Genomic DNA, 13,690 nt, shown 5'->3' on the forward strand with positions numbered 1-13,690 from the left:
AAGTAAGAGACAAAAGCAGAAAAGATAGGGTTTTGTGTTAGTAATATAGTTTGTTGTTGCTGCGACAAAATACTTGACAGAAATAACCTAAGGGAAAAAGGATTTCTTTTGCTTCATGTCAGAGGCAATCTTGGCAAAGCAGAACAACTCATGGTAGCCAGGGAGTTAGGGGAAGGGGTAAGAGTGGGAAAGAGAATGCCTGCCTGCATTGCAGTATTCTCTCCCCCACCCTACTTTAATTTCATATGGCAAGCCTGCCTATGGAATGGTGCGACCTATATGCAGGAGAGATTCAGTTAATCTGATATCCAGCCCAACCCCCCCCCCCCCCACACACACAAAGGCGTGCTTTACTCATCAGCTGGATGCATCTAAACCAATCGATCTCAATTAAGTTCATCCTCAAGATTTAACCATCACAGATGTCAGCTTCATTTGCCTCCAGATTTACCTTACTTGTTCTCTCACAACTCACCTATAATTTGTCATTGTTGGGTTTTGTTTTGTTATGTTTTGTTGGTTATGGGGCTTGGGCCTGGGCTCTGTCCCTAAGCTCTTCAGCTTAAGGCTAGCAGTCTACCACCTGAGCCACAGTGCCACTTTGAGTTTTCTGAGTGGCTTATTGGAGATAGGAGTCTCACAGACTTGCCTGCCTGGGTTGGCTTTGAACTATGATCCTCAGATCTCAGCCTCCTGAGTAGCTAGGATTACAGGCATGAGCCACCAGCACCCAGCTTCATTGTTGGTTTTTTTTAAGCACTCTTAAACTACTATGTGTGTGTGTGTGTATGTATGCACCTGCACGCATGTGTACACATGCTGATACTGTGGCTGGAACTCAGCCTCTGTGAGTGAGTTCTTCCTTTTGTATTCAAGATAAGGCTGATGCTACCACTTGAGCCATGCCTCCATTTCGGTTTTTTTAGGCCAGGCTCAAGTGGCTCACACTGTAATCCTAGCTACTCAAAAGGCTTGATATCTGATGTTGAGGTTCAAAGCCAGCCAGAGCAGGGCTTTTATCTCCAATTAGCAACCTACTGTGATTTAAAGTGGTAGACCACTTGCCCTGAGGAATAGGAGTTCTGGTGGGTACAGCAACCAGGCCCTGAGTTCAAATTCCACAAACAACAACAAAAAAAAAACTGAAAACTCTCATGAACTTTCTTGCCTGACCTGAGCTGACTTTGAAACGTGATCCTTAGATCTGAGGCTCCTGAATAGCTAGGATTACAGGTGTATGTGAGCCACTGGCACCCAGCTTTTAAATTCTGAGATAATGGATGTTCCTAAAATTGCCAGAACTTTTTGCCTTGAATGGAGCCTGCAAGATGCAGAACAGGGTCAAAGCTGGGTGTAGAGTGGCTCTGCCCAATGGAAAGGGCAGAACTGATCATCTTTGCAAGCTGAGTGGCTTAGACAACAGTTGTTAACCCTCCCCTGGGGTCCACATCGGTCAGACCTTGGGGCCTTCCAGAGCAGCTTTGTAAGTCACAGGGGGGGGGGGATGTTGTATATAGAGTTATTCAGTCAACTAATCCAGTAAACAGGATCAGCAGGACCTAGCTGGATTTATGGATTGCCAGAGGGCCTTTCACTGAAGGAGATGTGCCTGCTTGTGGCTCTTCTGCTCACCACTGGCCAAGCTTGAACTCAGTATCTGAACACTGTTCCTGGGCTCTTTGGCTCCAGACTGCTACTCTACCACTAGAGCCATAGCTCCATTTCTGGTTTTCTGGTGGTTAATTGAAGATAACAGTCTTATGGACTTTCATGCCCAGGTTGTCTTTGAATTGTAATCTTCAGATCTCAGCTTGCTGGGTAGCTAGGATCACAGGTATGAGGTACCAGCTCCCAGCCATTTTTTTTTTTTTGAGCCCAAGTTTTTCTGTTTGTAGAATAGTGATGTTCTGAGTACATTTGCAGTATTGTTATTTTGTGTTTCTGTGTGTCTGTGTCTGTGTCTAATGGTCCTGGGACTTGAACTCCGGGCCTGAGTACTCTCCCTAAGCTGTTTTTTTTGTTTGTTTGTTTTTGTTTTGTTTTGTTTTTTTTGCCCAAGGTTAATGCTCTACCACTTGAGTCTAAGCTCCATTGCTGGCCTTTTGGTAATTAGTTGAGTAGCTAAGAAACAGGCCTAAGCCACCAATGAGAAAGGTACATTTTACCAAAACAAATATGCTTACATCCAAAACAAGAATACACATGTCATGTCAGGTACCCATGGCTCATGTCTGTAATCGTAGCTCCTGTGTGAGCCCTGTGACAGGCTCTACCTTTTAACAGCAGTCATTTTTCCTCACTTACTTACTGTCTCCAGAATTCTTTCATTAGCTGGGCACCAGTTGCTCATGCCTGTAATCCTCACTACTCAGGAGGCTGATATCTGAGGATCACTGTTCAAAGCCAGCCTGGGCAGGAAAGTTCCTGTGAGACTCTTAGTTCCAATGAACCACTGTAAAACTGGAAGTGGAGCTTTTTGGCTCAAGTGGTAGAGTGCTAGCCTTGAGAACAAAAACTCATGGATAGCACCCAGATCAAGATTTTAAACCCCAGGACCAGAAAAAAAAATTCCTGCATTGTGCAGAAGTGACAGTACATACCACTAATCAATACTTAGAGGATTGAGTGTGATTAAGATTCCTTCCTAAGCCAGGGACCAGTGGTTCACGTCTATAATCCTAGCTACTCAGGCAGCTGAGATCTGATAATCAAGGTTTAAAGCCAGCCTGGGCAGGAAAGTCTGTGAGGCCCTTATCTCCAATTAACCACCTTTTGAAAAGCCAGAAATGGAGGTGTCACTCAAGTGGTAGATCACTAGCCTTAAACAAAAGATCAAGGAGGGGACCCAGACCTTGACTTCAAGCCCCAGAATTGGCACACATGCACAATTTTTTCCTATGGTTTCTGTTCTCTTGGCCTCTGCATGCAGGCCATGAAGCATGGCTGGTGTAGATTCAGAACCACTGCTGCCTTGTTGGTTGCCAATGATGCCCATTGAGCAATGCCCTCTGACCCTTTTACCATTTCCATGGCTCTGCTCCTCAGCCCTCAACACCTGTGGCTTTCTTTAGAGGAGAAAGCAAAATAGAGGGATGACCAAATGGATTAGGGCAGCAGGAGGAGATTGTTCACTGCAACTCAAGGCTCTCCAAGTTCAGGTTTGCACAGAACCCCATATCACCCCGTTATACTTTGCTTCTGCTGCTGATCCCCTGGAACATCTTACACCTTACATATAATCATTTCATGGACTCCCTGGAAACCTTGAGGAAGCATCACTCCTTCATTGCTGTCTATTCTTCTTCTCTGTCCACATACTGACTTCACTGAGTATATCCCTCTTCCCCTGCATTCCTTCAGTCTCCATGGAAGTGCATTGAAGGGAAATAGGCATGTAAATGAGAGTCACTGTCTGACAGATCTATTGTGTGTATGTGTGTGTGTGTGTGTGTGTGTGTGTGTGTGTGTGTGTGTGTGATTCCTAGGGTTTGAATTCAAATCTGGGTGATGCCCCTGAGTTTTTTGGCTCAAAACTCGTGCTCTGCCGGGTGCTGGTGGCTCACGCCTGTAATCCTAGCTACTCAGGAGGCTGAGATCTGAGGATTACTGTTCAAAGCCAGCCCGGGCAGGAAAGATTGTGAGACTCCTATCTCCAATAAACCACCAGAAAACCGGAAATGGCGCTGTAGCTCAAGTGGTAGAGTGCTCGCCTTGAACTGACGAGCTGAAGGACAGCGCCCAGGCCCAGAGTTCAAGCCCCATGACCGACAAACAAAACAAAACAAAACAAAACAAAACACACAAAAAAACTCGTGCTCTACCACTTGAGCCACAGCTCCATATCCAGGTTTTTGGTAGTCGATTGTAGATAAGATTCCACTTGCTTTCCTTCCCAGGCTGTCTTTGAACCATGATCCTTAGATCTCAGCCTCCTGATTCAGCTAGGTTTACATGCATGAGCCACAGGTGCCTGTCCCTAAGCCTTTTTAATTTACCTTCAAGGTCACTGAAAGCCCAAGAGTTCTTCAGACAATCTGACAACTCTCCAGGAATCATAACTGTCCTTGATTCTCTGCCCTCATGAGGGCGCTCTGAGTATTTGGATACAAGGAAATGTGCCATTTGACAATTATCATTGAAACAGTATAACACAAAAAATATGTGTTGTGTACATTTTCCCTCTATAAATTTAGGTGAAAAATACTGAGTTACAATATTCGTGTTCTCCATGGTGTTTAAATATGTAAATGAATGTTAGAATACAAATGCTCAGTGGAGTCCTAGGATATCTTTGCATTAGTAGAATAATAGATCATACATCTCTAAGTGTATTTGAGTAATGGCTAGTTTTAGTGAAGATGTGACTTTTTGATTATTCAATTATTTTTGTAGGAACATCAGTTTTTATTAATTCTGTATGTACATTAACGGAGAAATGAATTGCTTTTGTACTATCTGTTAGGGTATATTAGACTTTGCAAGAGAACCATGCAAACATCCAGGTACAAAGAACAAAGAAAGTATTATTGACAGCAGTGGAACTGGCAAGACCCCTTCTCACAAGTGAAGAATGAGAAGAAGTGCAGGCTATTGTTTGCGGTGACCTATATAACTCGGGGCTAGGAGGTGGAGACCCCAGTGTGGACATGTGGACCAAGGGATCCATCATGGTGGACTAGGATTTATGGCTGCTTGCCCAAATAGTAGATAAGGGGCTCTGCAGCTGCCCAGACCTTAAGGTCACTCTAGGGAGTTCTTGCTGCCCTATATCGTAGTAGCTACCCCAGAAGAGTGCCATCTCAAGATAAAGGGGGCTTGGAGGGAGGCTGATTATTAACTGCCTAGTGTTGACCAGGAAGGGAGCATGCCAAGCTGTGGAAAGGGGAAGGAGCATGCTTAGCTATGGGAAAGAAGCTTATTGGGCTAACAGTATCTAGCAACTAAGGACTGTGGATTTGTCTTTAGTGGAGAGTTTGATGCTTTACTTGAGACATAAAAGATTCTTCTCCCATAAGAAGGCCTTTCCTCCCATGTATAATGTTTCGAGCAGGAAAATTTCAGTAAAATTACACTGGTTCTTTCCTGACTACCTCATTTGCCTTCTCTCCCAGCCATGCTTCCTGCATCTTCTGTTCATTGTCAACAGCAAGAAAGAATGAAAGACTCTCTGGTGAGTTGCATTTTATTTCTCATTTTGTATTACATTCCATCTTATGAACTTAAAGGTGTCCAAGATTTAAAAACAGAAAAACAGATCCAGCTTCAGGAACATGTTCATAAATCACATAAAGATGGCTATTAGGTTTAGCATATTATAAAATCTGACATTCTGTCTATGTTAAGTGCAGATTTGCTTCACCTTGTTTCTAGTTTTTCTTATGTGAGAAAAAGTATTCACACTGTTATGTGATTCAGTAACCTAGAGGAGGTGATATCTAATGGAAGATGAAGGTTCCCTAGCAACTTGTCAGAGATCCCATCCTCATAAGTAACATTGAACTATCTTAATGAAGTCTTTGGTCACACACACCTTTGAATGTTTTAGAGGACTGAGTAAGTAAGCAATATGTACTTAAATTACTCTTCATACCTTATTGGACTGCTTCATGGTCATTTTCTTACTTGAAACTTAGGCTATAGGCGATGATACGGTCTATGATTTTTCTAGAAATCCCTCTATTTTTTCTAAGGTGTCCTCACAAGATTCCCCCCTCCCCCTACTATTTTGTTTCAATCTTTGTTTTCTGCTCTCTAGCTTTGCTTATTTGTATTTTTCTTTATGTATCTATTTTTCTTTCTGTATTTTTTTTCTCCCAGCCTGTCTTTCCTCCATCTGTCTCTCACTTTTTACTTTTCTTCGAATGCTGTGTCTGGGAACTAGTTTTTCTTACAAATTTTCCTTTGCTGCATTGGCTCTTAGAATTGACATTTTTCTTATGGTTTGATTTTTCCGTATTCCCTTTGAAGACAGGTCTTGCTATGCAGTCTAGCTTGCTCTTGAAATTTTATGTAGCCTAGGCTGGCTGGTAATCCCAAATTCAGAGAGTATAGGTATATTCCATCCTTTTTGGCTACATTAACCATTACATACGGCCACATTGTTTTATGGTTATGCCTTCCATCCATCTACAGCATTTTTTACCTTCCATAAATGAAGCTGTAAAAATCATTAAATACACAGCTCCTACCAGTCTTTGGAACCATTATAGTTACTGGGTCTGTGAGTTTGTTGATCCATGGAAGAGCAGTAAGGGAAATCATAGCATGGCTGATACTTGATGCCTGGTGTATTTTATTTAGCTTATTGTATTCAAGATTTATCCCTGCTGTAAAATGTATTAAAGTTTTCTTCCTGTTAAACACATTTATCTATTCTTTCCAGGCTTCTGTCTTTTGGTTATTGTGAGTAGTTGTTGTGTAGTGATTCTCCAAATATTTGTTCTAGTCCCTGCTTTCACTTCCATTGGTATAAATCTAGAAATAGAAGTGCTAGACCATATTCCTATGTAATTCTATATTTAGTTCTTTTAGAAGTCTCCATACCATCGTTGATTATTTTACATTCCTGCCAGAAATGCATCAAAATTCACTTTATTTTCATATCTTTCCCAACAGTTGTTAGACTTTGGAAACATATTTGTTTTTGTTTAAAAGTGTGTATGAAGAAGTAGATATTTCATTTTGATTTGAATTTTTCTAATAACTATTGACATTGAACTTTTTTATATTTAATGAGCTACCTGTATACTTTTTAGAAAAGTCTCTTCAGTTTTTTCCATTTTTAAATTAGATTTTCTGTGGGGGGGGGAGGGAAGGGGGTCGGTGTGGTTAATTATAGGATTTTGTTTTATGTGAACTCTGGGCCTGAGTGCTGTCCCTCAGCTCTTCAGCTCAAGGCTAGTACTTGAGCCACAGCACCACCTCCGGCCTTTTCTGCTTATATGGTGCTCAAGAATCAAACCCAGGGCCTCAGGCATGCAAAGCAAGCACTCTACCACTGAGCCACCTTCCCAGCCCCATTTTTTTATGTTTTTAATTCACTGTGGTTAGTAATCTATTTAGAGAAAAACTAATACCATGCTTTCTCTTCCTTGTTGATCACGCTTTCTGATATACAATGTTTTAATTATATGCACTAAATTTGATTTTGTTTAGTATTAAACACTTTTGGTGTCCTATCAAATGAGTCACTGGCAAGTCTAATGTCATGAAACTTTCCTCCCTTCCTCTCTTCTTTTCCTTTCCCTTCCCTTCTTTTTCCCTTTTTTTCCACTACTGTCTTGTCAGCTCTTCTTTTCTCTGCCCCTTTTTTCTCCTCTCCCCACCCCATTCATTTTCATTTCTCTTTATGTCTGAGGACTTACTGTGTTGCCACAATTAGTGTCAAAGCCCCAACCATGCTTTCTTGTGCTAGTACTAGATCTTGAACTCAGTCAGTCAGCTTCCTCAATTGCTGTTGACACGCTCATTCAAACCATGCCTCCAATCTGTTTTTAGCAACTTAATTTGAGTTGTCCACCAAGGCTGCTTCCAGACCTCAACCTCCTTAGTAACTAGGATACATTCTCGTTCCTGAAACACTTGTTTTTGTTTTTCTTACCAGCGTATACTGTTATTGGCTTATGTGGAATTAATATTCAACCTCAACTCCAAAATTTCAAATGAATTTGAGTTGTCTACCATGCTGGCTTCCAGATCGCAGCCTCCTTGAGTAGCTAGGGTCTGATAACAGTCTTGAGCTAGAGCACTTGTTTTGATTTGCTTTTTTCTTACCTGAACATTTAATACTAACAGTTAATTTGATACTAAAACAAGATTATTGTTACTGGTTTATATAGAATTAATATTCAACCTCAATTCCAATATTTCACGTTTCAAATTAAGTCTTGTATTTTATTTCTAATAGTTTTAACTATTCTAACTGGTATATTTTCTTCACTAAGCAAACAGTTTAGGCTAGCACAACTACATGGAAGGATTGTTTTATAATTAATTTAATTTATTGTTATAGAGATACAGAGAGATTACAATTACATGAGTCAGGTAATGAGTATATTTTCTTTCACAGAGTGTCTTCCTTACCTTACTCTCTCACAATTCCTCCCTCCCTTCTCTAATCATGAGTTGTATAGTTTATTTTTGTTAGTGTCTAATGAATTCCACTGCTGTACTTTTTCCCTGTTTCCCTGGAGTTCTGACTTTCCCCCACCCTCCAGAAAATATACCTGTGAATAGATCATACATAGTTAAAAGCATTTGTTTTTAGTGCAAAGGCGAAGTAACAAAGTGACTGCTTTTCATAGCCTATAAAACATAGTGATAATGTACATTTCTCCCATATCCATGCTAATTTCCCTGTGTTTATTTCACTCATAGATTTTTAGAAATATATTACTTAATTGTAATGTGTTTATAACCTAGCTTTATATCTCATTTTTTCCTAGGAAGTTTGTCTTGAGAATTACTCTCATTGTTTTAGTCTTCGTAAAATTAACACTGCAGTACTTTATAAACAGCATTTAGTTTGAAATAATGCCAGTGATATGTATGTTCCTGCTGATGTTTTGTCCTGATGTTTATAAATTAGAGGAGTATTACTTTTCCAATAGTAATGGAAGATTAAAAAATTACAATTCTGTGGCCTTTTTTGCACAGTTCCTTGATCTCAGGCATTCATTCTCTCTAAGCTTCTTTCCCTGAAGTCTAGCACTCACTGCTTGAGCCACAGCACCACATTCAGCTTTTTTTGTTCATGTGGTACTGAGGAATCAAAACCATTACTTCATGCATGCTAAGCAAGCACTCTTTATAAGCCATGTTCCCAGCCCTAAATTTATTGCCTTTTTATTTTCTTTTGGTAGAATTAATTCGTTGGTCTCAGGCCTTCATATTTATCAAGCAAGTAAAGTATTAATTGATACATATGCCTAGTGCAAATACTTTGTGTATAATACACTTGTGCATTTGTATATTGAATCTTAATAAATTAGTTTTTCTTCCATGAATTGTTTCAGAAAGATTACCTAAAATCTAACATATGTTCTACAGATTTCCTTTTTAATGACCTTGTCCTATATGTACATGCATGTTGGCATCTTATTCTTTTGAAGCAGGATAATTTTTTGTAACAGTCTTAAAATGCAGATGTGTTATTAATGAATTATCTTTCCATTTAAATATCTCCAATCTACATTTTCTGAAGAGTTCCGCTACCCAATGGATTATCTATTGAAGATTATTTTCTTTCAACACTTGACACATATATTTCCTTTTTTGTGTGCTAGTCAGCATTCACCACTAGTATTGTCACGCATGGCTGGATTGGTAGGATGATCGTTGGCTATTCTTCCTTTGTAATGAGGTTCAAAATGGGAATCAAAAGACTTTCCTTTTAGCCTCTGCAAAACAAAATAGTACTATATTTCATTCCAACTTTTAAAATTTCCTTCTGTAGGTTTTAGGTAGCATCACTTTTTATCCTTTTTATTCTCTGTTGTGCTGTGGTCATATTTCACAATTTTTTTTGTCATTTTTTAATGTTCCATAAGCCTTGTGCCCTTTGCCTCCATCCTTCAATAAAAGACTGATAAAATGCAATTGTAGTCAAGGAACATTTTATTCCTCTGCCACCTAAATTTCTTATTGTAGGAGGTATGCAGTGTTCACAAAAGTTCATGTAGCAGTTCTTACAGAGGAAGGAAGTATCAGGGTATCTATGACCACATTTCAATCATTAGAATTTCTTCAGGCTGGGGAAGCATCAGCTGCTGCATGGGGAGGAGGCTGCGGCCACTGCTCCATGGGCCCCTGGCCCCTCTGTGCCTGTGTCTGGGAAAGCCAGTGTGTAAGATGAAGATAGTCTTTCCCCAGCCACCTGGATAATCAAGAGTTTGGGACAGATCCTTCGATAGTGAGGAGCCAGGAGAAAAGCACAGAGTATGGTGTTACATGGATTAATAAGGAATAATGTTCTCTTATATTCTGTTATGTGATGACAGCCCATATCATGGAGGTGTATTTTTTTAACAATTCATTTTCCTACAGACTACCCAACAAACCACCTGAGGTTGCATTTACAACAAGAATTTAGCATCCAAATATTAACAATATTGACAGTATTTGTCTTGATATTCTAAGGTCACAGTGGTCTCCTGCTTTAACTATTTCTAAAGTTTGTTTATCCATTTATTTACTGCTATGTGATCCGATCCTAGAGATTGCATGGACAATAAAACAGACAGAGACAAATACAACAGAGTATCTTGGAAATAGAATTAAAAGTATGTCATGTGATGATACCTAAAAGTCAGAATAACCTGCATTATAGCTGGAATGAACTTGAAACTACTGTTCCTTTTTTGATTTCTTATCTGGCTGCTCCCCTATTAGATGTCATCTTTTCTTTTAAATTTTATTTTTCACTTAGCTCCCTCCCTCCATTCATTTAGATTCTCATCTGAGTAGACTTAAACTGTAGTTACAAGAAAGCAGTTGCCCAAGACTCAAAAATTTTTTTAAAGTTCAGCATTTGTATTATACAGCCAGCATGTTCACTTTTTTTTTTTTTTGGTCGGTCATGGGGCTTGAACTCTGGGCCTGAGCGCTGTCCCTCAGCTCTCCAGCTTAAGGCTAGCACTCTACCACTTGCGCTACAGCACTACTTCCTATATTCACTCTTTTTTATCTTTTTTTTTGTGCTTTTCTTTTTTTATTGTGAAAATACTGTACAGAGGGGTTACAATTACATGGGCAAGATAATGAATACATTTCTTATCAAGCATTGTAGCCTCCTCCTTTGTTTCCCCTTCCCATCCCTTCCCATCTGCCCCCCAACCCCCACCCAACCTATATTCACTCTTAACCTGATTATGAAACCAAACCATTCCTCACTACTCTAACATGATGAAGAAGCCACCTGAGGGGGCGGGAGCTGGATTCTCAGTTGTCACATCAAAGGAAACAACATTCTAGCAGCATCCATTCTTGTTGAAGCCTTCCACTGTTAGAGATTTGAGGTTACATGTACTTTATGCTCCTAACTGATGTGGCTGGAGAATTGATATTGAATTTATAGTATCAGCAGAACAGAAAATGTGGTGTATTTTATACAGATCAATAAAGATGTGAGCTGTTCTCCAGAGAGTGGAAATTAGAAGTCAAACACCCTTTGTATTTCAAAATAGGGTGTCAAACATTTTGTAATTTTCATTTAAATTCTTAGGAGGCTTGGAGCTATTAGTTAAACGGTCTTCCAATACACTGCTTAATATAGCACTGAATAAATGATGCAAGTTGTTACTAGATAAGTGATGGATAGCTCTGCTAGTAATTGATTTATTTTTCTTCAATAAAGTTTCATAAACCAGTTAGCTGCCTGAATTAATCAGTATGGGGAATATATTTTGTAAATGGAAAGCTGTTTTTATTATTTTCCATGTACATTCCCTAACTAAACCTCTTTATCATGTGCATTTGAAGCTGGGGGGTGGGGGGGAGGGAAAAAGGAAGTAATAGTAGGTTACAGTTTACAAAATAAAGTACTGTTGTGGGAGTCGTAATGAGGCTGTGTTGACTATAACCATGAGATATTGGGCAGCCGTGGGTTTGTTCAGCCATTTACATTAATGAGCATTAAATGCAGCAGATATCATTTCAGGTGACTTAACATGAATAAATAAAAGTCAATGCTACTATAAAAAATTTTAATAACAAAAACAGTTAACAAAAATATTTTTATGTGCTAAGTCAAATCTTAAAATGTCCAAATCAGTCATTAGCTACTTTCTTGAGTACTGTTAACTCTCTTTTACATTCACATGAACACTGCTTTTCATAGGTTGATGAATATGGTATATATTCGATATAATATCCTGAATGTGTTGTGCTTGCTTATGTGAGAGCACTTTTTTTTTTTTTTTGGTCCGGTCATGGGGCCTGAACTCTGGGCCTGGGTGCTGTCCCTCAGCTCTTCAGTTCAAGGCTAGCGCTCTACCACTTGAGCCACAGCGCCACATCCGGCTTTTTTCTTTTTGCTTATGTGGTGCTGAGGAATCAAACCCAGGGCCTCGAGCATGCAAGGCAAGCGCTCTACCACTGAGCCACCTTCCCAGCCCATGTGAGAGCACTTTTTAAGTGAGGCAGAATATGAAAATGCAAGAAAAGCTTCCTGTTTACTTCATTGTCACCCTGATACATAGGAAATTTTATCAAAGTAAGCTAAACATACTCTTTTACTACCTAGACTTAATGTGGGCATGCCAGATTATTATCTCCTTAGAAATGTGTGGTGATGTATTAGGGAAACTATTTTTTTTTATTTTTTTATTTTTTATTTTTTTAATATGATTTTATTTTATTTGAGAACATACTGTACAGAGGGGCTACAATTACATGGGCAGGATAATGCATACATTTCTTACCAAGCATTGCAGCCTCCTCCTTTGGGAAACTATTTTTTTTTTATTTTTGTTGTCTGTGGGGTTTGAACTCTGGGCATGGGTGCTGTTCCTGAGCTCTTCAGCTCAAGACTAGCACGCTACCACTTAAGCCACAGAGCCACTTCTGGCTTTTTCTGCTTATGTGGTGCTGAGGAATCAAACCCAGAGTCTCATACATGCTAGGCAAGCACTCTAATACTGAGCCACCTTCCCAGCAGGAAACCTTGTATTTTAATTACCAAGTTAATACAGTGGCAAACATTTCTACTTTGATCATTCTTTCTCCCACTGTATAGATAACACAGCAAGCTCCAAACATTTTTATATAAGATAAAATGCATACCTGTAGACGAATGAAATTCCAGCCTTGGTGTTCTCATGACTCAGGGCTAATTACTTGACAGAAATGTGTCCTTACAGAAGCTAGTGTCATTTGATGATGTGGCTGTGGACTTCAGCTGGGAGGAGTGGCAGTACCTGGACGTTGCTCAGAGGACCCTGTATAGAGATGTAATGCTGGAGATCTACTGTAACATTGTGTCCTTGGGTGAGCAAAAGTCACATTAACTTGTAAGGTCATGTGCTTTGTTTTTCGTAAATATATGAATATTTATGTTATTTAGATGTAGCATTCCAGAAGACTGTCTTCCCAACCTTGAGCATATTATTGTAAATGGTTATACAATCTAGAATATAATGTATATCACTGTTGGAAAGATGATCTGGAAACCACAGATGATCTATCTGTAGGTGACTTTGGTCTGTTAAAGCCGCCAAAAATCAATGTGTTTGGATCTGTGCATATTACGGGTTAAGTAGTATCTGTTTGATGAAGGGGGTATTCATTTGGGGTATAGCTATTTAGGATTATTATATCCTCTCATAGGAAAGGTCCATTTATTGGTATGTCATGGCCTTCTTAGTCTTCTTACTAATTATAATTTGAAATATATTCTATCTGATATTAGTATTGCTATTCTGGCCTGCTTGGGAGTATTTCCTTGATTGAATTTATTCTACCCATTCACATTCAGGATACTTATTTCTGTGGGCAAGGTGTGCCTCTTGTTTCTTGATTCTTGATTCTTGTTTCTTGATTCAACTTATCAATCTTTTTCATTTAATTGGGAGTTAAGTCCTTGAGTATTGACAGGAGTGAAAAGTTTTGGCAATTCCTGCTATGTTACCCACCTTTCTATGGCCTGTGCCTTCTCATTCTTACTATGTTTATTTGGTTCTATGGTAAATAGCTA

This window comes from Dipodomys merriami, unplaced genomic scaffold (assembly GCF_024711535.1).
Source record: "Dipodomys merriami isolate MVZ:Mamm:240054 unplaced genomic scaffold, mDipMer1.0.p SCAF_407, whole genome shotgun sequence".
NCBI lineage: Eukaryota > Metazoa > Chordata > Mammalia > Rodentia > Heteromyidae > Dipodomys > Dipodomys merriami.